This window comes from Eurosta solidaginis, chromosome 1, assembly GCF_040869045.1.
Source record: "Eurosta solidaginis isolate ZX-2024a chromosome 1, ASM4086904v1, whole genome shotgun sequence".
NCBI lineage: Eukaryota > Metazoa > Arthropoda > Insecta > Diptera > Tephritidae > Eurosta > Eurosta solidaginis.
In genome coordinates, this window is record NC_090319.1 from 58420208 (window position 1) to 58441448 (window position 21241).

Genomic DNA, 21241 nt, shown 5'->3' on the forward strand with positions numbered 1-21241 from the left:
TAGAGGCGTTGGTTCCACATTACAATTGAAGAGATGATTGGCGTCATGTTGGGCACATTGCAAGCGGAACATACATTTTGTAAGTCGGGGTTGATTTTGGATAGGTAAGAGTTTAACCTGTTACAGTACCCAGCTCGAAGTTGAGCTAGAGTGACGCGCGTTTCCCTAGGGAGAGTGCGTTGCTCTTCTGCTAGTTCTGGGTATTTTTCTTTAAGTACCGGATTCACTGGGCAATCCCCGGCATAGAGGTCCGACGCCTGTTTGTGGATATCACTGAGGACCTGCTTGTGCTTTTTTGCTTCATACGGCTGTGTTCTCCGGTGCCGTATTTTCAGTTTCAGTTTCAGCTTACGGAGATGACCCCTTAAGCCCCTGGGCAGTGTAGCCTCATCAATCATATGTGTGTTGGGATGCCCAGGTTTCTGGGTATTCAACAGAAACTGTTTAGCATTTCATTTCTCTCGCTAATGGGCTGTACTCTCACCTCGTTGTGTAGGTGGTGTTCTGGGGACATAAGAAGACAGCCCGTGGTGGTTCTGAGGGCAGTATTTTGGCAGGCCTGTATTTTCTTCCAGTGAGTAACCTCTAGGCTTTGCGACCATATCGGGGACGCGTAGCATGCAATCGACCGGCAAATTGCTTTGTGGTAATGAACGTTTCTTTATCTCATGAGTAATGAGCGTTTCTTTATCTTTACCCCAAGTGCTGCCGGCAAGAGATTTGAGAATTTTATTACGGCTCTGGATTTTAGGTACAATTGCGGTTGCATACTCTCCAAAATATAGATCCTGATCGAGCGTCACACCCAAGATTTTTGGGTGTAAGACAGTAGGTAGCGTGATACCATCGACGTGGATGTTCAATATGGTCGACATTTGGCACGCCCATGTAGTAAACAAGGTTGCCGATGATTTGGTCGGTGACAATGTCAGGTTTCGCGAGGCGAACAAACTGGAGAAATCAGGGAGATAGCTGTTTATTTTGTTACAAAGCTCATCGATCTGTGATCGAAAGATGCTCATAATAGAGGTCAATATCTGTGTATATATAACAATTAAGGAAATACGGTAGAAATGAACATTATATACTCAGCTGTGAACTTGTATCGTAAATCGGCACAAATCGTAAAAATTATAAAAGTTCTCGTCCTCCTAAAGACAAACCATAAAATTAATAGTGCATTAATATTGTATGTTACATGTGCAAACAAAAATAGAAACTTGCTTTTGAAATAAAAAAGCTGCAACTAACTTTAAGTACCAACTTAATTTCGCCTATGAATAGGCCCATCTGTCCTTTACGTTTTTGTGTAATACTCATTGCTGAAATTAAGTAGTAACTTAAATTCAGCTAAAGGCATTTTACTAATAAGTAATTTCTACTGCTATTTTCTACTATCATGTGTATGGCGAATAACCGGTGAAATTAACAGATATGTACTTGGCACAAACAACCCTTGCCACAGATCTATGACGACAATCCAGAATTTAAAAAACAATTAATGTGACTTTCGGTACGTTACATTACAGCTTTAAAATGACGTCCCAAAAAAATAAACGTTGGTAAAAATTCAAACATATTTGCGAAGAAACGGGGTTGTTGTTTAAATAGTCACTTCCTATTTGCGTAATGCTTTCAATCAAATACCTTTTTTTTATTTCACATTATATGTACATTAGGATGGGTCGATTTGTATGGACGAAAGTTAACCGATATTGCGCCATCGATTTTTCGATAGGATTTGGGCTCAAGAAAAAAAGTTCCACTACGCATACCCAAAAAATTCGACTTTGATTTTTAAGTTTTTTTTCATGACCTACTAAACAAATTTTCATATGTATACCCTGTCCGACTCAAAAATGTCCGCTAAAAACGTTGGCGATAACGGTTTTTTGAAAAAAAAATTTGCAATCCAATGAAAATTTTTTTAGTAGGTCATGAAAAAACCTTAAAAATCAAAGTCGAAAAAAAGTAAAAAAAAAAATGACCGTTCACAAATCAACTCCGTTTCATTTGAAATTTTGCAATTTGGTATTACAGATTACAACTCAATCTGTCAAAAAACATGTCGGTTGAAGTTGTCTAGTCTTTACAACTTTTTCAAGCATTACCGTTTACAACATTGTGTTGGTGTAGTTGTCGAAGACATCAAAATTTGACAACTGATTACTAGCAGTTGTCTCATAGAATTTTGCATTTGTTGGAAAAAAGGTAACGTTTTACAAGACGGTTCACCACCTAATTTTTAACAAAAATTTTCAAAGTTGGTATCAAAAGACACGTTTCGACCTCCGTTTTTAGAATCCGAAAGCAAAATTTAAAAATTTCATTTCTGTCATATCATTTCGTTTCAAATTTTCATTTGGTTGTTGTATTTTGCCAGATTTTTTGTACACACCAATGCAGAAAGGTGTTGGACCCAACCAGGGTTATTTTTACAAATCCTCTAGGGGCCATTTTATGGGTTTTTATAAATATCTTTCGACAGAAATAAAATGTTTGATTTCCGCTTTCGGGTTCTTAAAACGGATGTCAAAATGTGTCTTTTCATACCACCTTTGTTGATACTTTTTGAAAAAAATTAGATGAGGCACCTTCTAGTAAAACGTTGCCATAAAAAAAAAATTTTTTAAAAAAAATGGAAGGCGAGTAATTAAACCTTTTTTAAAGTCATTTAAACAATCTTTTATAATCAGCAATTTTGTAAACATTTATAGAAAAAACAAGTTTTCAACCAATCCCATCTATACTACCCACTAGAGGTTTACGCCGGTCACTTAATCGGCGGCGGCGGCGTAGGCTCTATTATATACCGGCGACAAAGTGATCGGCGTAAACCTCTGAATTGAATCGCTGGACTTCAAAGTATCACATGCCGAAGAGAGCGAGAAATACTTTAAATGGTCACACTTTTTTATCGTAGTTTCATCGAAGGATATGTTTTGGGCTAACTCTAATATCCGTCGTCGAAACGATTTCTTTAAATCATTTGCGGCTACATGCTGGTCACGCACAAAGGCGACTTACGGTTGCTATAAATTATCTACTAATAGTCATGACTCTCGTGGCACCGTTTTAACGATTAGCATAAATGCGGGCGTATTGTTGATCGCGCCAAAGAGCGCCTTCAGTTTTTTTGGTTGTTTTTAAGAGCTACAATTCCCGAAGAGCGAATAGTAGCAATCCCGACCACCAGTCGCTACCACGCATCCTGGCCCTTATACCATATGCCAGCACAGAATCCATAGGACTGCGATTTCGAACTCATACCTTCGTCGACGGTACTTTCCTAGAAGGTCTAGGTGTAGCTCCGAAAACTTTCTGATGGATATTTTTGTCGCGCTATGCTTCCGAGCTACACCAAAAAAAACACATTGAAACGTTAGGGAGTAACTATTCGGCCAAGGATGCCGCCCTCGAAATCATGAGCAGTCTAAGTGGATATCATTGCGTAACTCATGTGTGATGGTGGACATCTACATAATTTAAACTTTAAAAGGACCGTGGATAAAAGTTTTAAAATGCAGACCAAAATTTGCAGACGATTGTGTTCGATATATTGACCTCAATACTCTTCGTTTCCGGCCTTATGATATAAGAGCTCATTATGGATGAACGCCTTCAGTTTTCAGACTAGTTCGACTATCCCCTACGTTAGGCTAGTAGAACACCCGGTCATTTGGACATGGTTAAAAAATGTGCCTACATTTGTAACAGAAGCCGTCACGTGTTGGTCATATTTAAACATGGTTGACAGGCTATATCCAATTTGATTCACTCCAAGGGACTAGTTGGGGATAGAGCCGCCAACTTTAGGAAATGTCAAACCAAGAGACTTGATTGTTGAATGATGAAGTGTGAAAATAAAAATTAAGATTTCAGACGTTATTTTATAGTTCAGCAAATAAATTCAAACCCTTCTCATAGGTGTTGAAGACATATGCAACTTAAGTGTGAGCTGAGAATCATTTCTAAGGAGAATTTAAACCACTGGAGCCTACTAAAGGATTTTGCATCACTGATTTCGCTTATTCTTTCAGTCAATCGAGAAATAAAATTTGGCACCTTTTTCAGGTGACTTGCTTTTTTAACAACTTGAGGACAATTTGAAAATATGTTCGACTTGGGGCACTTTATTTAAATTCATTGTACTTTATTAATTTTTGAAAAAATTATGCGAAGTGAGCATTTAAATTTATTATATAATTTTTTTTTTAAGTGTTTTGTTTTATAACTTGATGCGAAATCCGTGTTAAGCTGGTATTGAAAGCGTCTGTTTTCTCAAATAACTTTTCAACGGTTAGAAAGTGTTAAATTTCGCAATTGGTCTTTTATAACTGCCAGTGATGCGCATCCCCTGATACCCCTTTCGACCATATCGGAATAATTTTCGAGATGAACAATAAATGCCTAGACAGTCTTAAAAGAGTAGAAAATATAGTAACGCGCCGAACGCTGCCGCCGCCGCGCCGATATTTTTGACATTCGGCGGCGGCGTGCGAAAAACGTCGCTAATCGGCGGCGTATATCTCTACTACCCACTACTCCTGGTAATCCTGTTTTAGAGTAAAATGCGGTAATTGTATCGGTTTGCTCTGGAGTCATATGGGTTTTAGTCCACTTCGCACAAATATGCTCCTCAATATCTAAAACCTCTTTATTAACTGTAGATGTTGTCCAGTCCAACACTAAAATCATTTCCACAGCATTTTTGATAGCTGCCGTCAGTAAGGTGTAGTTTTAAAATAGGGGTACAGGCGTCCCTCGAGCAATATTCTTCCTTACTTAACCGAAAATAACTTACAAATCTTCAAACTTCATTAGAAGCTCATGATTTGTCACTTAAACGTTTTCTTACTTGGTGCTTGGTAGTTCCATGGGATTGGAGTGATCATTCGATTAGAAACTAAATTTAATATTATTTAATTATTTTCCATTTTGCTATTAATAAAAAAATCACTTTTGCAAATGCTTGAATTTCCGCCACACATTGATCAGCTGTCATTTATCTGTCAAATCATCACTTTTTTAGGTTGGCAACATCAATTCAACTTCAACTGAAATAAGTTGTAATTCGTAATACCAAACAGGAGTTGATTTGTCTTAAAGTTGAGTTGTTTTAATAACAACCCAACTAAGTTGAGTTGTAAACGGTAATAGGGGCAGAAATTTCGCAGGCTCGAACATTTTTTTTTTAGTTTGCGTAGTGGAACTTTTTTCCTGAGCCCAAATCCTATCGAAAAATCGATGGCGCGATATCGGTTAATAAATCGGCCCAGTCTAATGTACATACTTAGCGACCACACCGAAGATCCTGTGTTCGTGCTCCGGACAAAGCAACATTAAAATTTTAGAAACACGTTTTTTCAAGAAGAAAATTTTCCTAAGGGGGGTCGTCCCTCGGCAGTGTTTGGCAAGCCCTAAGAGTGTATTTCTGCCATGAAAAGCTTTTTAGTGAAAACTCATCTGTTTTGCAGATGCCATTCGAGTCGGCATTAAACAACATTTGTAGGAAAAATTAAAAAAGGAGCACGGCGCAAATTGGAAGAGAAGCTAGGCCTAAAATCTCTTCAGAGGTTATCGCGCCTTACATTTACTTTTTTATTTTATTTTTACTTGGCGAAATGGTTTTTCAAACCGGTCATGCAGCATCAACAGTAACGTTTAACATTTTCATCGAGCTTATGATAGTTTATTTTTTCCGAGTACACCCCTTGACAAATTGATATAAATTGAGTAAGTTCAAATGCCAGATGACCCTATTGTATGTTAAATTTATTAGAATGATTAATTGAGCAAAGTGTAAAGTCAAAGTGTTGAACAACCGCAAAAGAATGTATTGTTATATTTACATAGATATGTATGTAAATGTAGTCAGATTAAGCAGTACTAGACATAACTGAACATTGCTTTCTTGATAATCTTGCGTTGTTTTGTTTTGTAAATACCGGCTATCAATAATAATTGAATGTATGAAAAATTTAAATTACCAAACTATATATAGATATCATGGATGGGCAAGCATATATTACTATTTAAACTGTACTAAGACAAATAAGTGAGGTTGAACTGGCTGGTCAATAAAAACATCACATATTGTTACAAGAAATTATTTGACGACCAAACGGAAGAGCCCCACTTAGGTGCTAGGACTTATGTTCTAGAATAACTCCGTCCTCTTTGCAAATACTAAAAGTTTTCTAGCACCCACCTTAATTGCTGCCCCGAGATCTGGCAACTCTGCTGACCCTAATAGCTGTAGACTTGATCTGGCGAGCACAGGGCAAGAACACAGAACTTGCTCAACCGCTTCTTCTTGCAGCTCGCTTTTCCTACATCTCCTGTGTCCAGTTGGTGTGCCCATCGTGAGCTTTAAGTATTCTCTCTCAGAGATATAAGCCCCTTTGTGAGTATAATACCGCAGGATTTGCACATGATCTTAGACATTTTGCAACCTCGCGCTCCTGACCACGCCTTTACTGCTTCATGGATCATATGCAACAACTGTCCCCGCTTGATTTCTTTCAAATGAATTGGGACGCCTACCGTTGTTGTTGTTGTTGTTGTTGTTGTTGTAGCGATAAGGTTGCTCCCCGAAGGCTTTGGGGAGTGTTATCGATGTTATGGTCCTTTTCCGGATACAGATCCGGTACCATAGCACCATTAAGGTGCTAGCCCGACCATCTCGGGAACGATTTATGTGGCCACATTAAACCTTCATGCCATTACCTCCCTCCCCACCCCCAAGTTACATGAGGAGCTTGGGGTCGCCAGAGCCTCGTCTGTTAGTGAAACAGGATTCGCCGCGGATAGGTGAGGTTGACAATTGGGTTTGGAGAAGCTATATATTGCGCTGGCAACCTGAAGGGTTGCGCTACACAGCCCCTTCAATCTGGTATTTTAGTCGACTCTTACGACAGGCATACCTAACGCGGGTATAGCAAGTTTTTCCAATGCTTCTTTGCATTCCACGACACTTCTTGAAGAAGTACTGTGTGAGATTTTTGCCTTGATCGGCCGCTAGTATATACTAAAACAAGTAAGGATGTGAAAGACTTATACATTCCATGAAAGTAACTGAACTATAATCTGGTGCATTTTTGAAAAGTAACCGGATTAGAGAAAGTTATTCGTCAAAGAATCAAGGAGAATTATTTAAGACTAGAGAAAATCAGTTTAATTCTGTATACAGGGTATATGATATTCAAGAAAATTTATCTGATGTACCAATGCCAGAGCTGGTTGATTATAATTTCGTTTTTTTGAGGTTGAATTACAAACATTTTTTTTGTTTGTAATTGAAAAAAAAAATACTTCACAATACTTTCGAAAGGAATGGGAAATGTAATGGAAATTTCTTTCAATTATGTTACGAGGAATGGAAAAAGTACTTTCGAATTTCCCATTCCATTTCTCAAAGGAATTCCGAAAGTAATTGAACAACTACAAGTTAGTCTGTGTACAGCGGTCCGTATCGCTACAACAACAACAACAGTCGCCCGTATAAAACCCCAGAAGCGTTTAAAGTGAAGTGTAATTAAGGTATAGTGGCACCAGGTGCAAATACATTTAACAGTTTACGTAAAAATTATGTATCGTTTCGCCTTCTTGTTTGAAAAGTTTAGTGGTGCCTCATTGTTTTTAAGTCGGTATATTTGTATTTCCACTCCTCACAGTTCGAGGTTTTTCCTTGTACCTGGGACATGGCAATGCTAAAACACCTTGGCGCTGAGGGAGTGAGCTACCTGACGCACGTTTTCAAGCCTGGGAAATCGGCTAACGAAGGTGAGTCATAACGATCGGTATCACTCCGTTCGTAGCGAAGGCTTTGGAAACCTTCCTGCTCCGTCAGGTTACTGCGCATCTTCGCCTAGCCACCAGCAGTTTCAGCAAAATACCAGCGCTGTCAAAAGCTTTTGGCTCAGTCAACCACGGCACTCTTCTCCAAGATATAGAAGGTTCACGCTTTCCCGTTTGAATAAAATGATGGTCTGCAAATTATCTGAACCTAGCCGACCAAAACCACGGCCACTCTGTTTTGCGAATATTGGACGTTCACGTCAAAGGTATTTCGCTACCGGCTGTCAGTCATCCAAAGATCTTAGGGTTAACATTCGGTGACACTCTCACTATCAAGGCGTATGCCATTGAAGTTGTATCTTAAGTACAAAGCCGCAAGTAGCTTATCAGCAGCACTTGGGGAAAATATAAAGAAACGTTGCTAGCCACGTACAAAGCAATTGGCCGGCCGCACACCAGCAAATCTAAACTACAATGATACAATCTTACCGTACTTGTCCTTATATATGGCGAGGAGAATTACTTATATGTAAAGTGTAAGCGTAAGCTTAACCATAGTCTTTGTAAGTGGTATTCTATATCGGAAATATACATATGTAGAAGGTAAATGCAGGCCTATAATGGCGTATTGATACGCTGTATGGAGTAATACAGAATGTAAACGTAAGTGTACTCACTACACTGTAGCGTGTGTTATGGGAACAACGTGGGGCCAACAGACGCGCACATAAACATAAATTCAACGCGTCACCAATTACCATCACCGCCGAAGAGGTTGAGGATGCCATCGGTCATGCTAAACAATCCAAAGCAGTGGGCCCAGACGGCATAGCCATGCCGATGCTTAAAAGCCTAGGGAAATAGGGTTTCAAATATTTAGCACATGTCTTCAACCTGCATCTTTCCACCTTTGTCATTCCCGAAAAATGGAAAATGGCCAATGTGGTCCCGCTACTAAAGCCTGGGAAACCAGCTAACATAGGAGAGTCATATGATGCTTGAAGCCATTTTGCTCCCCTACTTCAAAGCAAATTTGCAGCTAGCCTGTCATCAGAATGGCTTCAGAAAACTCCGTAGCATCACCACCGCGCTAAATGCCATTAGCACCCAAATAAATTGCGGTTTAAATCAAAACCCCCCACCATAGAACAGTACTCGTTGCGCTAGACCTATCAAAAGCTATTTATACGGTCAACCATGGCACGTTACTGCAAGACCTGGAAGGGTCTACCCTTCCCCCATGTCTTAAAAGTTGGGCCGCAAATTATCTGGGTGACCACCCCTGCCTGGGGTGCAATTTAGAAACGAAACATCAAAACCAAGAAGAATTAAACAAGGCGTGCCGCAGGGTGCTATCCTACCCCTACTTTTGTTTAACTTCTACATATCAAACTACCTTCGCCACCAGAAGGAGTTACTATCGTTTCCTACGCCGATGACTGCACAATAATGGGCACAGGCCCACAGATCGATGGGCTTTGCAACAGAATAAACGGCTACCTCCCTGATCTCTCCAGTAATTCCGCCTCGCGAAACCTGGCATTATCACCGACTAAATCCTCCGCGACCTTTTTTACAACATGGACGTCCCAAATTACGACCATTCTGAACATCCACGTGGATGGCACTACGCTACCGACTTCCTACACCCCAAAATCTTGGGTGTGACGTTTGATTTTTGTGAGTATGCAGCCGCAATTGTACCGAAAATCCAGAGCCGTAATAAAATCCTAAAATCCCTTGTTGGCAGTACTTGGGGAAAAGACGAAGAAACGCTCATTACCACATACAAAGCAATTGGCCAGCCGATTGCATCCCCTATTTGGTCGCCAAGCCAAAAAGTACTAACTGGAAAAAGCTACAGGCCTGCCAAGATACTGCTCTCAAAACTGCCACGGGCTGTCTTCTTATGTCCCCAGAACACCATCTACATAATGAGGCGAGAATACTCCCCATCAGGGAGAGGAATGAGATGCTAACCAAACAGTTCCTGTTGAATACCCAGAAACCTGGGCATCCCAACAGACATCTGATTGATGAGCCAACACCGCCTAGGGACTTAAGGAGTCATCTCCGTAAGCATTATAAGGAAATACGGCACCTGAGAACTCAGCCGCATGAAGCAAAAAAACAGAAGCAGGTCCTCGGAGAACTCCACAAACAGGCGTCGGACCTTTATGCCAGGCATTGCCCGGTGAATCCAGCACTCAAAGAACAGTACCCAAAACTTGCGGAAGAGGAACGCATACTCCCCAGGGAACCGTGAGTCACTCTAGCACAACTTCGTTCTGGATACTGTAACAGGCTATACTCTTACCTATCCAGAATCAACCCCGACATACAAAATGTATGCCCCGCGTGCAATGTGTCCCCACATGACACCAACCATCTCTTTAATTGTAATGTGGAACCAACGCCTCTAACACCCCTTTCATTATGGTCCACCCCTGTTGAAACAGCAAGTTTCCTTGGACTCCCGTTCAAGGATATTGATGACAATTTGTGATCGGTCGCACCTATTAGGTGGGGCGAAGCACTGCTACAACAACAACAACAACATGGGAACAATGTGTTTGGTAGTTGATATGAGCGAAAGCAGACTGCAAATTAAGAAAGGAACGTAAAGTAGTGAAGTAAAAGAAAGGAAAACAAGTAAAGGTGTCTAAGTTCGGGTGTAACCGAACATTATATACTCAGCGTGAGCTTCAATTGTACATTTCATTTCAGATTAATTACTTTTCTACATAACACGTGTCTCCCCATTTCCTCTTACAGTAAAACTTGATAAGTGAAATATCATTGATTCAAAACTATTTCTTGCTAAGTTATAGCTTATTATTCTAGTCTACGACCCTTTTAAACTTCTTTTATATCTAATTTGCCGTGGTATTTAACAGATCCCGTCCATTTTGCCTAGAAATGTTTCCTGCTATAAGAAAAATGTGTGTACCCAATTTTATTACGATCCGTTAATTTTTCTTCGAGCTATGGCTTTGTCATTACTTAGTCATGACAGGGGAGGTGCCACGCCCATTTTTTTAAATTTGAAGTTTTTCCTATTTATTGTTAAAAATCCACTTGGGAAATGAAATACCATTGATATAAAGTTCTTTTTTGCAAAGATATAGCTTATTTTAGTCGTCCACGACCCTTTTAAAAATCTTTTATATAAAAGTGGGTGTGGTCCTTAACCGATTTCGTTAATTTTTCTTCAAAGCATTCCTTATAGTAAAGGCAACCGCTCTGCCGAATTTTGTTACGATAGGTTTAACGGTTTTTGATTTATGATTAATAATATTTGTAAAATTGATTTTATCACAAGTGGGCGGTGCCACGCCCATTTTAAACAAATTTTCCAAATTTTTATCAAGAGTCTCAATATCAGTCCATATGTCAAATTTCAACATACTAGGTATATTAATTACTAAATTATCAGGTTTTTTGTATTCCAAAATTTTATATATATAAAAAGTGGGCGTGGTTATAATCCGGTTTCAATCATTTTCAATACCAATCTATTCTGGGTCCAGATAAGCTAGTGTACCAAATTTGGTGAAGATATCTCAATATTTACTCAAGTTATCGTGCTGACGGACTGACGGACGGACGGGCATGGCTCAATAAAACTTTTTTTCGATACTGATGATTTTGATATATGGAAGTCTATATCTATCTCGATTCATTTATACCTGTACAACCAACCTTTATCCAATCAAAGTTAATATATTCTGTGTGCAGAGCACACTGAGTATAAAAAGAAAAGGAGGGTAGGGAAAAGGAAGGAGTAGAAGTCAAAACTAGCGCCAAACACAAAGCCGGAACATAAATAAATTGGCGTGCGATGAAATTGTTATCAAAATGTTAACGGGTTGCTGTCGATAAGTTAATGGATTGTTATCGACGGGTTATGTTCCATGAATTTTTTTGCGACGTTATAGGCCACCGTGGTGTGATGGTAGCGTGCTCCGCCTATCACACCGTATGCCCTGGGTTCAACTCCCGGGCAAAGCAACATCAAAATTTTAGAAATAAGATTTTTCAATTAGAAGAAAATTTTTCTAAGCGGGGTCGCCCCTCGGCAGTGTCTGGCAAGCGCTCCGATTGTATTTCTGCCATGAAAAGCTCTCAGTGAAAACTTATCTGCTTTGCAGATGACGTTCGGAGTCGGCATAAAACATGTAGGTCCCGTCCGGCCAATTTGTAGGGAAAAATCAAGAGGAGCACGACGCAAATTGGAAGAGAAGCTCGGCCTTAGATCTCTTCGCAGGATATCGCGCCTTACATTTATTTTTTTATTTTTTTTTATAGGTGTGTTATCTACGAGGCATAACGAGTTATCGATTTTATATTGAAGTGTTATAAATTTGCTATACAGACAAATATTATCAATGAGTTACTGATTTTTTATCGACAATCTAACGACATTTCCTCAAAAAGTTATCGAATTTTTATAAAAAACTTATCGATTATTTGTCCAAAAGTTATCGATATGTTATCAAAAAGTTCAAGTTATCTATTATTTGTCGAAAGTGTCGATATGCTATCAAAACATTATCGATTTATTATCGAAAGGCTATCGATAGAAAAATTGGCGAATTCTTATTCCAGTGTTACAATTGTAATCGGCGTTATATCGATTTGCTACAGACGACTCATCGGTAGGCATGCCTGTCGTGAGAGGCGACTAAAATACCAGATTCAAGTGGCTGTGTGGTAGAGATATACGCCGCCGATAAACGCCGCCGTAGATTTTCGTCGTTTTTGCACGCCGCCGCCGACTGTCAAAAATATCGGCCCGGCGGCGGCGGCGTTCGGCGCGTTACTATATTTTATACTCATTTAAGACTGTGTAGGCCATGTATTGTGCATGTTGAAAATTGGTCCGATATTGTCGAAAGGGGTATCAACGGATCACTGCCAGTTATAAAATTCCAATTGCGAAATTCAACACTTTCTAACCGTTCAAAAGTTATTTGAGAAAACAGGCGCTTTCAATGTCAGTTTAACACGGATTTTGCATCAACGAATTCACTAAGCCATTAAAACAAAACACTAAAAGAAAAGTTATATAATAAATTTAAATGCTTACTTCGCAAAATTTTTTCCCAAAAATTAATAAAGTACAACGACTTTAAATACAATGACCAAGTCGATCATGATTGCAAATTGTCCTCAAGTTGTTAAACAAGCAAGTTTCCCGAAAAAGGTGCCGATTTTTTCAGAAATTCTATATCCCGATTGGCTGAAAAAATAAGCGAAATCAGTGATGCAAACCCCTTTAGTAAATACTTCTTTAAAATGATTCTTAGCTCATACTTAAGTTGAAGATATATGTACGTATAAGAAGGGTTCGAAAAATCACTTGCCCTTATATTGAAACATCTGATGTTTATTTATGAAACTATAAAATAGCGTCTGAAATGTTTATTTTGATTTTCGCACGTTATCATTCAATACCCAAGTCTCCCGGTTTGACATTTCCTAAAGTTGGCGGACCTATCCCCAACTAGTCTCTTGGAGTGAATCACATTGGATATACCCTATCAACCGTGTTTAAATATCACCTACACGTTACGGCTCCTTTTACAAATGTGAATACGTAGGCACATACATATTTTAACCAGGTTAGGCTTTGGCCTTCGCAAGAACACTCAAAGTGGTGATGCAAAAGCTTTCCCAATACATTTGAACAAATGACCGGGTGTTCTACTACCCTAACGTAGGGGATAGTCGAACTAGTCTGAAAACTGTTATCCATAATGAGGTCTTATATCATGAGGCCGGAAACAAAGATTATTGAATTCAATGTTTCGAACACAAACGTCTGCAAATTTTGATCTACATTTTAAAACTTGTATCCACGGTCCTTGTAAAGTTTAAATTATGTAGATGTCCACCATCACACATATCCACTTAGACTGCTTATGATTTCGAGGTCGGCATCCTTGGCCGAATAGTTATTCCATTACGTTTCAAGGTGTTTCTTTAGTATAGCTCTGCAGTATAGCGCGAAAAAAACATCCGTCAGAAAGTCTTCGGAGCTACAGCTTCTAGGAAAGTGACGTCGACGAAGGTATGAGTTCGAAGTCGCAGTCCTATAGCTTCTGTGCTGGCATATGGTATAAGATCCAGTATGGGTGATAGTGACAGGTGGTCGGGATTGCTACTGCTCGCACGTCGGGAAATGTAGCTCTTAGAAACAGCAAACAAAAACCTGAAGGCGCCCATTGCGCGAGCAACAATAAGCCAGCATTTATGCTAATCGTCAAAAATGTGCAACAAGAGTCATGACTATTAGTAGATAATTGCTAGCAACCATAAGTCGCCTTTGTACGTGACCAGCATGGAGCCACAAATGCTTTAAATAAATCGTGCCGGCGACGAGTATTAGAGTTAGCCCAGAACATCTGCTTCGGTGAAACTACGCTACAATAGTGTGAGCATTTTAAGTATTTCTCCATCCCTCCCTCCGCAAGGAGCTAATCCTGAAATTTTTTGAACGATCCGCGAGATTTTGAGGCAAAAACCGCGGATCTTTCTGAAATAGCCAAAACGTCTATATCCTTAAATACATATAAACAAAACCTTTCCAAATATTTTTTTAAATTTTCGTGTTACAAGCCTCCCAGATACTCATCCGCAACTTTATGATATTGTTCCAGATCGTCAAACATACCATTCACGTCAGAAGTATATTTCCATAATCATTAGTTGTGGACAATGTGATATTCTGAAGTCCATCAATTCAATTTAAAGGTTTACGCCGATCACTTTGTCGGTGCGCCGGTCCCGCCGCCGCCGGTATATAATAGAGCATACGCCGCCGCCGCCAATAAAATGATCGGCGTTAACCTCCTCATGGAACTTGGGGGTGGGGAGGGAGGGATGGCCTGAAAGTTTAATGTGGCCATATAAATCGTTCCCGAGATGGTCGGGCTAGCACCTTAATGTTGCTGTGTTACCGGAGCGTACCGGATCTGTATCCGGCAAAGGACCATCACATCGATAACACTCCCCAAAGTCGGGGAGTAACCTTATCGCTACAACAACAACAAAAACAACACATAAGTTTCCACCGAGTCCAAAAAAAAACCCTAGTACAAAGAGGATTGTACTATAGGGCCCTGCGTACGGGTTGGATTACGCACGGTATATTGGAGCGTTATTGTGAGGATAAATGGAATAAAGACGCCTATTTAGAAGAAAAAACCTGAGGCAGAACGGCGTTACCCGAAGAGTTTCAGATGCTGGCTGATAGGAACAATGTAAGAAAATTCCACCAAAAAAGCAGGAACCAATATCATTTATAAAAAGCACAAACAATAGAGGCCCGGGAATGCTACCCTGAGGAACTCAGGACGTTGCATAAAAAGGGAGGGATTTGCAGCCATCGATTTCAACACATAGAGACCGGTTGGACAGGTACGATTTTAACCAGGAAAAGAAAACAGAATGAAATCCAATATACTCAAGTTTACATAATAAGATTTATGTGGACTTTATCAAAAGCCTTTGATAAGTCAGTATATATGGTATCTATCTGGCAGCCATCCTTAAATGTAGAAATACAGAAATCAGAAAACGACACTAGATTAGTAACAGTAGAGCGACCAGCAACAAACCCATGTTGACGCGGGTCAATCACCCTTTTAATGACAAAAGACAACTTCTGCTTTATGATTTTTTCGAAAAGCTTCCAGCATACTGTGAGTTTGGCAATAGGCCTCTAGTTAGAGATGTCATTTTTGTTCCCGGATTTGATAATAGGAAAAATTTAGCTCCTTTTCCATCTATCTACAAATCGTTCCCGAGATGGTCGGACTAGTACCTTTATGGTGCTTTGCTTTCCGGAACCGAATCTGAATCCGACAAAGGACCATCAACATCGATAACAATCTTCCCAAAATCTTCGGGGATTGTCTTCGTCGTTAATACAACAACAACATCATCAATAGGTTCTCACAGCAATTGTATTCGCAATATCTCCAATTTAAAAAAAAAATCTTAATTCTGAACCAAGGTTCGCTTTCTCAAGGAACCTCCCAATTGGAAATACTTAAACACTTAATCAAAATTTAAGTCCTTGAAACTATTTACAGCTTTATAAAATAATTTTCTATGGGCCCTCTTGTCAATTAAAACGTTACTAATTTTAATTGCAAACTAAATTTCGATTATGAATATGCTCCTAAGTTGCTGTCTTTGTTGTTGTTGTAGGGAATCGATGTTAATGGCCCGTTGCCGGTAACAAGCACCATCGGAAGCGATTTAATATGAACCTTCTAGGCCATCCCGCCCCACACCCCCTGTTTCGGGAGGAGCTTGGGGAGACCAGAGCTTCGGCTCTAAAGAACCCGCGTCCGGCGGGTTACTGTATTTTCCACTCGTTTAAGACTGTTTAGGCCATTAATTGTTCATGAAAAAAATTGATCGAAAGTGTTATGAACGGATGGGCATCACTGCCAGTTATAAGAAACTAATTGCGAAATTTAACCCTTTCTAACTGTTCAAAAGTTATTTAAAAAAACAGGCGTTTTCGATGTCACCTTAACACGGACTTTGCATCGCCCAATTCACCAAGTTATTAAAACAAAACACTGAAAGAAAAGATATATATTAAATTTATATACTCAGTGAATGAACAATGAATTCAAATAAAATGACCCAAGGCGTTTCAAATTGTCCTCAAGTTGTTAAAAAAAGCAAAACCGTGCCGATTTTTTTTTTATTTTATATTGCGAATGGCTGAAAGAATAAACGAAATCAGTGATGCAAAATCCTCTAGTAGGATCTGGGGGCATAAACACTCCTTTGAAATGATTCTTACTTCATACTAAGTCGAGGATATATGTACGTATGAGAAGGTTTTGAAAAATCATTTGGGCTTACATTCAAAAATCTGTTGTTTATTTGCGAAACTATACAATAGCGTCTCAGATGTTAATTTTGATTTTCACACTTCATCCTTCAACACCCAAGTCTCACGGTTTGACATAAAGTTGGCGGCCCTATCCAAAACTAGTACCTTGGAGTAAATCGCATTGATTATAGCCTATCAACCAAGTTGAAATATCACCTACACGTTACGGCTCCTTTTACAAATGTGAATACGTAGGCAGGTGAGGCTTTGTCCTTCGCAAGAACACTCAAAGTGGTGAAGCAAAAGCTTTCCCAAGACAGTCGAACTAATGACCGTGTGTGCTACTACCCTAACGTAGTGAACAGTCGAACTTGTCATAAGGCCGGAAAACAGCATTCAACATCTTTCAACTTAAAATCGGTCGACTTTCATTCGAAAAAATCGTTTTGATTTAACGAAGACTATTGAAATCAATGATGTGAACACAAACGTCTCCAAAATTTGGTCTACATTTTAAAACATTTATCCAGGGTCCTTGTAAAATTTTAATTATGTAGATGCGCCGAGGATTATACGATTTTCACCCATTACCCAATGACTTCCACTTAGATTGATTATGATTTCGAAGGCGGCATCCTTGGCCGTATATTCACTCCCTAACGTTTCAAGGTGTTTCTCTGGTGTAGCTCGGCAGCATAGCGCGACAAAAGCATCCTTTGGAAAGTCTTTGGAACTACACCTAGAGCTTCTAGGAAAGTGACGTCGACTAAGGTATGAGTTCGAAGTCGCAGTCCTATAGCTTCTGTGCTGTCATATGGTGTGAGGGTTAGGAGGCGTGGTAGTGACTAGTGCTCGGGATTGCTACCGTTCGCACATCGGGAATTGTAGCTCTCAAAAACAGTCGAAAAAACTGGAGGCGCCCTGTGCCACGAGAGCCATGAGTAATAAGAGACCATTAATAGAAACCGTAGGTCGCTTTTGTGCGTGACCGCTAAGGAGCCACAAATGATTTAGAGAAATTGTGTTCGCGACGATTATTAGGAGTTAACCCAAGGTGAAACTACGCTTTGCACGGGATATGCAGACAAAAGTATGGCTATTTTATGTATCTCTATTTCTTTTCAGCAGACGCAGCAGTACCAATTCCAAAGACCGGGGTTAGATTCGAAGCCTCTCTGGAGTAAGTGAACGAGGGACAATCCTTCCGCAAGGAACTACTCCTAAAAATGGTCTGCGAGATCTTGAGGCAAAAACCCCGGATCTTTCCGAAATGGCCAACACAACACGTTGATTGCCTTAAATACTTACAAACAAAACCTTTCCTAAATACTATATTTTTAAATAAAAAAATCAATATTTTTAAAGAATACCGTCGTCTGCCGGCGCGCCGTCCACACCGCCGCCGCCGGTATATAATAGAGCCTACGCCGCCGCCGCCGATAAAGTGATCGGCGTAAACCTCTAATGGGAAGGTGAGGTTTACTTTTGGGTTGGAGAAGCTTTAAATTGCGCTGGCATCCCCTTGAAAGGGTTGCGCTGCACAACCCCCTCAAACAATTGGGTATTTTAGTCGCCTCTTATGACAACCATACCAGGCACGGGTATATTCTACCCCTAACCCGGTGGGGGTAAATATGCCACTATGTCATTTAACTTATTGTGGAGTACTCATTGTTGAAGTTAACTAGTAATCCATTTAAAGGCGTTTTACTAACTTTCAACGATCTATATGTCAAAAAAGCTGGAAATAAATTTTAGTTCCTAATTAACTTTGGCTATGAGTACGCCCCATTATTCAAAAATTCAACTATATAACTAAGAATACTCGATAAATAGATGTAAAAAACACTGTCCTCTTAAATATTCATACACAAAGGTATTTGATAGGTTAAAAAATATGTAGATAACTCGATTTTGTTTCCGGCTTGTGGAGAACTTTTAACATACGCAAATTGGCCACCGGATTATGTACATATGTATAGGGGTTATGACGTGAATATAATTAATTTTCTCCACACTTCACCGCCCATTATTTATTTTTTTAACACAAACGCGTGAAATCTATGCTATGATATTCAAAGGCAAACTGCATAGCCAAGCCCTTACACATTTGTTTCGTGCTATAGCGCTGGTTAAAAAATGTTTGTATAACATGGGCTAACAGATAGCGTATAACCGATAAAAGGTTATATGTCACAATAAAACGTTTAATCGTATGCGTCTGATCGTTTTTTGATATTTAGCATCTATGTAAAATAAACCTATGGCTAGCTTTACTAAATAAGAACAAATTATTAAAATTTAGAAAAATAAACAATCACATAAATTTGTATCGAAAACTAATTAGTGTGAGGCAACCCTGGTCGTAGGCTTCTTTTTCTCTATTCCAAATGCACATTTTCTAATTATTAGTTTTAGCAATGCCGTAACTTTTTAATCAATACAAATATGTTCTATTAACTTTTAACGATTTCACAGCAATTAAATAACAAATATTCGCTATAATATGAATATATCCCACTCTTACAGCGGAAAAAAAACCAAACGAAAAGCTACACCAGAGTCAGCAAACACTCTTAGTTAAATTAATCTAATTTAACATTTAGCACTAATATTTTACTTACATCTTATAACCCGCTGATTATAGACAAATATTTGATTTGCTTTATATATTTTTCACAAATTTTTTAACACCTTTAAGCCATATAAAAAGATTTTAAAGTATGCGCATTTTTTTCTTCCGCTTATTCCACTTCATTTCTTTCTTTCTATATTTTACAGTGCTGCCAACAATACTGAAATGTCAGTGGGGTTTCGTCAAGGCAAATATATAAGCCCTCGTTCATACGGGCCAACTTTGTTTGGATTATTGTTATTGTCTTAGGCCTAGTTTTAAACTCTAATTAAAGTTGACTAGATTTTAACCTTGCCACTTTGTTCGATACTATACAGCTTTTACTGCTCATCACAGCTTAAGCGGCCGAAGTGGCAGGGTTAAACCCTTGTCAACTTTAACTGGAGTTTAAACTTGCACTGAAAAACCCGGCCTTAATCTATTTTTAAAATTTCTAAAACAGTATCAATAGAGATGGGAAAGGGGTAAATACCCAAATGGTAAATTCCCGGTAAATTTGTTATATATGGTAAAAATGGGTAAATACCCAAATATTTATCAAAAAGAAGGGTAAAAATAATCTTTTGGAAAATATGGGAAAGAAACACACAAATTCAATCCACAATGTACCCAATTTGACCTATTTTGGTGGGTAGTTATCCATTACGCTATCGGTTGAATTAGTTTTAATCTGTAATCCAGCGTTTTTCAAAAATATTTACCTAATAATGCATGCCGTTGCAAAAATTTTAGTTTACCCAGTAAACATTTTAAGTCAAAAAAGAGTCGGAAAAATATCTAAACTGGAGTATTTACAGTTGGTATGTGCTCATTTGGGAGGCCGAAACCAATGTATTTCTTTCTTGCAATGGTCGTCCTCTATGAGCCTATTAACGTATACAATTTGAGCTTAAATAAGAGTCCGACATAAGTCTTAAAAGCCGTTTAAACAGCTCAAATTATACTCTACTGGAACTCTCCTGCGTCATTTTTAACTCTGATTATCTGACACATATCCGGCCTATTTATTAGGCACCGTCAGCGCTTATTGGGGTCATATATAGTTCGACACACCTGGACAGAGCGTGGCAGCTTGCGGTCACATTAGAAATGTCGAGAAGCGTCCATGAGCGGAAAAACGTCGATGCTTATACAAAAAAAGAATAGCAAGGGTAACAATAATGTATTAAAAGGGAAAATCGGAAGGAGGCCTTTATAAGACTTATGTTAGAAGCAAAATAAGAGCATATATCATTCGCTTCAGGCTCCTAAATGGGTTCATAACGAGTGCAAACGATCCAAAGTTTGGACTCCTTTCAGACTAATTGTTTACTCCGAGTGTTTGCTGGGTTGTTTGTTTAAAATCAAAATGAAATTTTTTTAAATTTCAAATGACGTATAAATTTAATTGCTGAATTGTAATTCAAAGCAGCCTCGATTCAAATGATTTTTAAATACCCAAAAAAAGAAACAAAAAAGGAATATTCCCGGTATTTTCCTGGTATTTACCCATAAGAATGGTAAATACCCGGTAGAATCCCAACTCTAAGTATCAAGTAAGCAGAAAAGCATGCAACATTTAGTACCATATGGTCATAAAGAATAACCTAAGTCCTATGTGAAAGTATGGGAGGTTAGGTTAGGTTAGGTTGCAAGGGCTGAGCTGGACACTATGGTAACAGCTCACTACTTAGGCCACCAATGGGCCCATTGTAATACCCTATACGGCCTCAAAGAGGACCCCTACCCTGCCTTAAGCGGGTCAAACCACTTCGTGGAAATTATATATTTTGCTAGAGCCTTCACTTCATAGCTAGAGACCTCAGCAAGGTCATGTAGAAAAGGTTTACCAAGGATGGCCAACCTACGCCTACTAAGCGCTGCACAATGACAGATAAGGTGCTGGACACTCTCCTCCTCTTCTGTACATATGCAGCTGCGACAATAGACGAAGGTCGTTGCCCTCA

General features: G+C 39.1%; 2 protein-coding genes across 6 annotated transcripts in view; both read right to left on the reverse strand.

Moving 5' to 3' along the window:
* The window catches only part of Kdm3 (Lysine demethylase 3), a 36850-nt gene extending 17429 nt beyond the window's left edge, over nucleotides 1-19421 (reverse strand). The window contains exon 1 of the mRNA XM_067791578.1: nucleotides 19285-19421. The gene's annotated coding sequence lies outside the window, so the exon portion shown is untranslated. The remainder of the gene's footprint in view (nucleotides 1-19284) is intronic.
* The window catches only part of LOC137253976 (F-BAR domain only protein 2), a 103029-nt gene extending 83605 nt beyond the window's left edge, over nucleotides 1-19424 (reverse strand). For 4 of the 5 annotated variants that reach the window (XM_067791617.1, XM_067791589.1, XM_067791607.1 and 1 more), the window contains exon 1: nucleotides 19285-19424. The gene's annotated coding sequence lies outside the window, so the exon portion shown is untranslated. Of the gene's footprint in view, nucleotides 1-18607; nucleotides 18721-19284 lie in introns of those variants that run through there. The other variant, XM_067791599.1, reaches the window with a different exon arrangement.
* Nucleotides 19425-21241: the final 1817 nt, after the last annotated feature.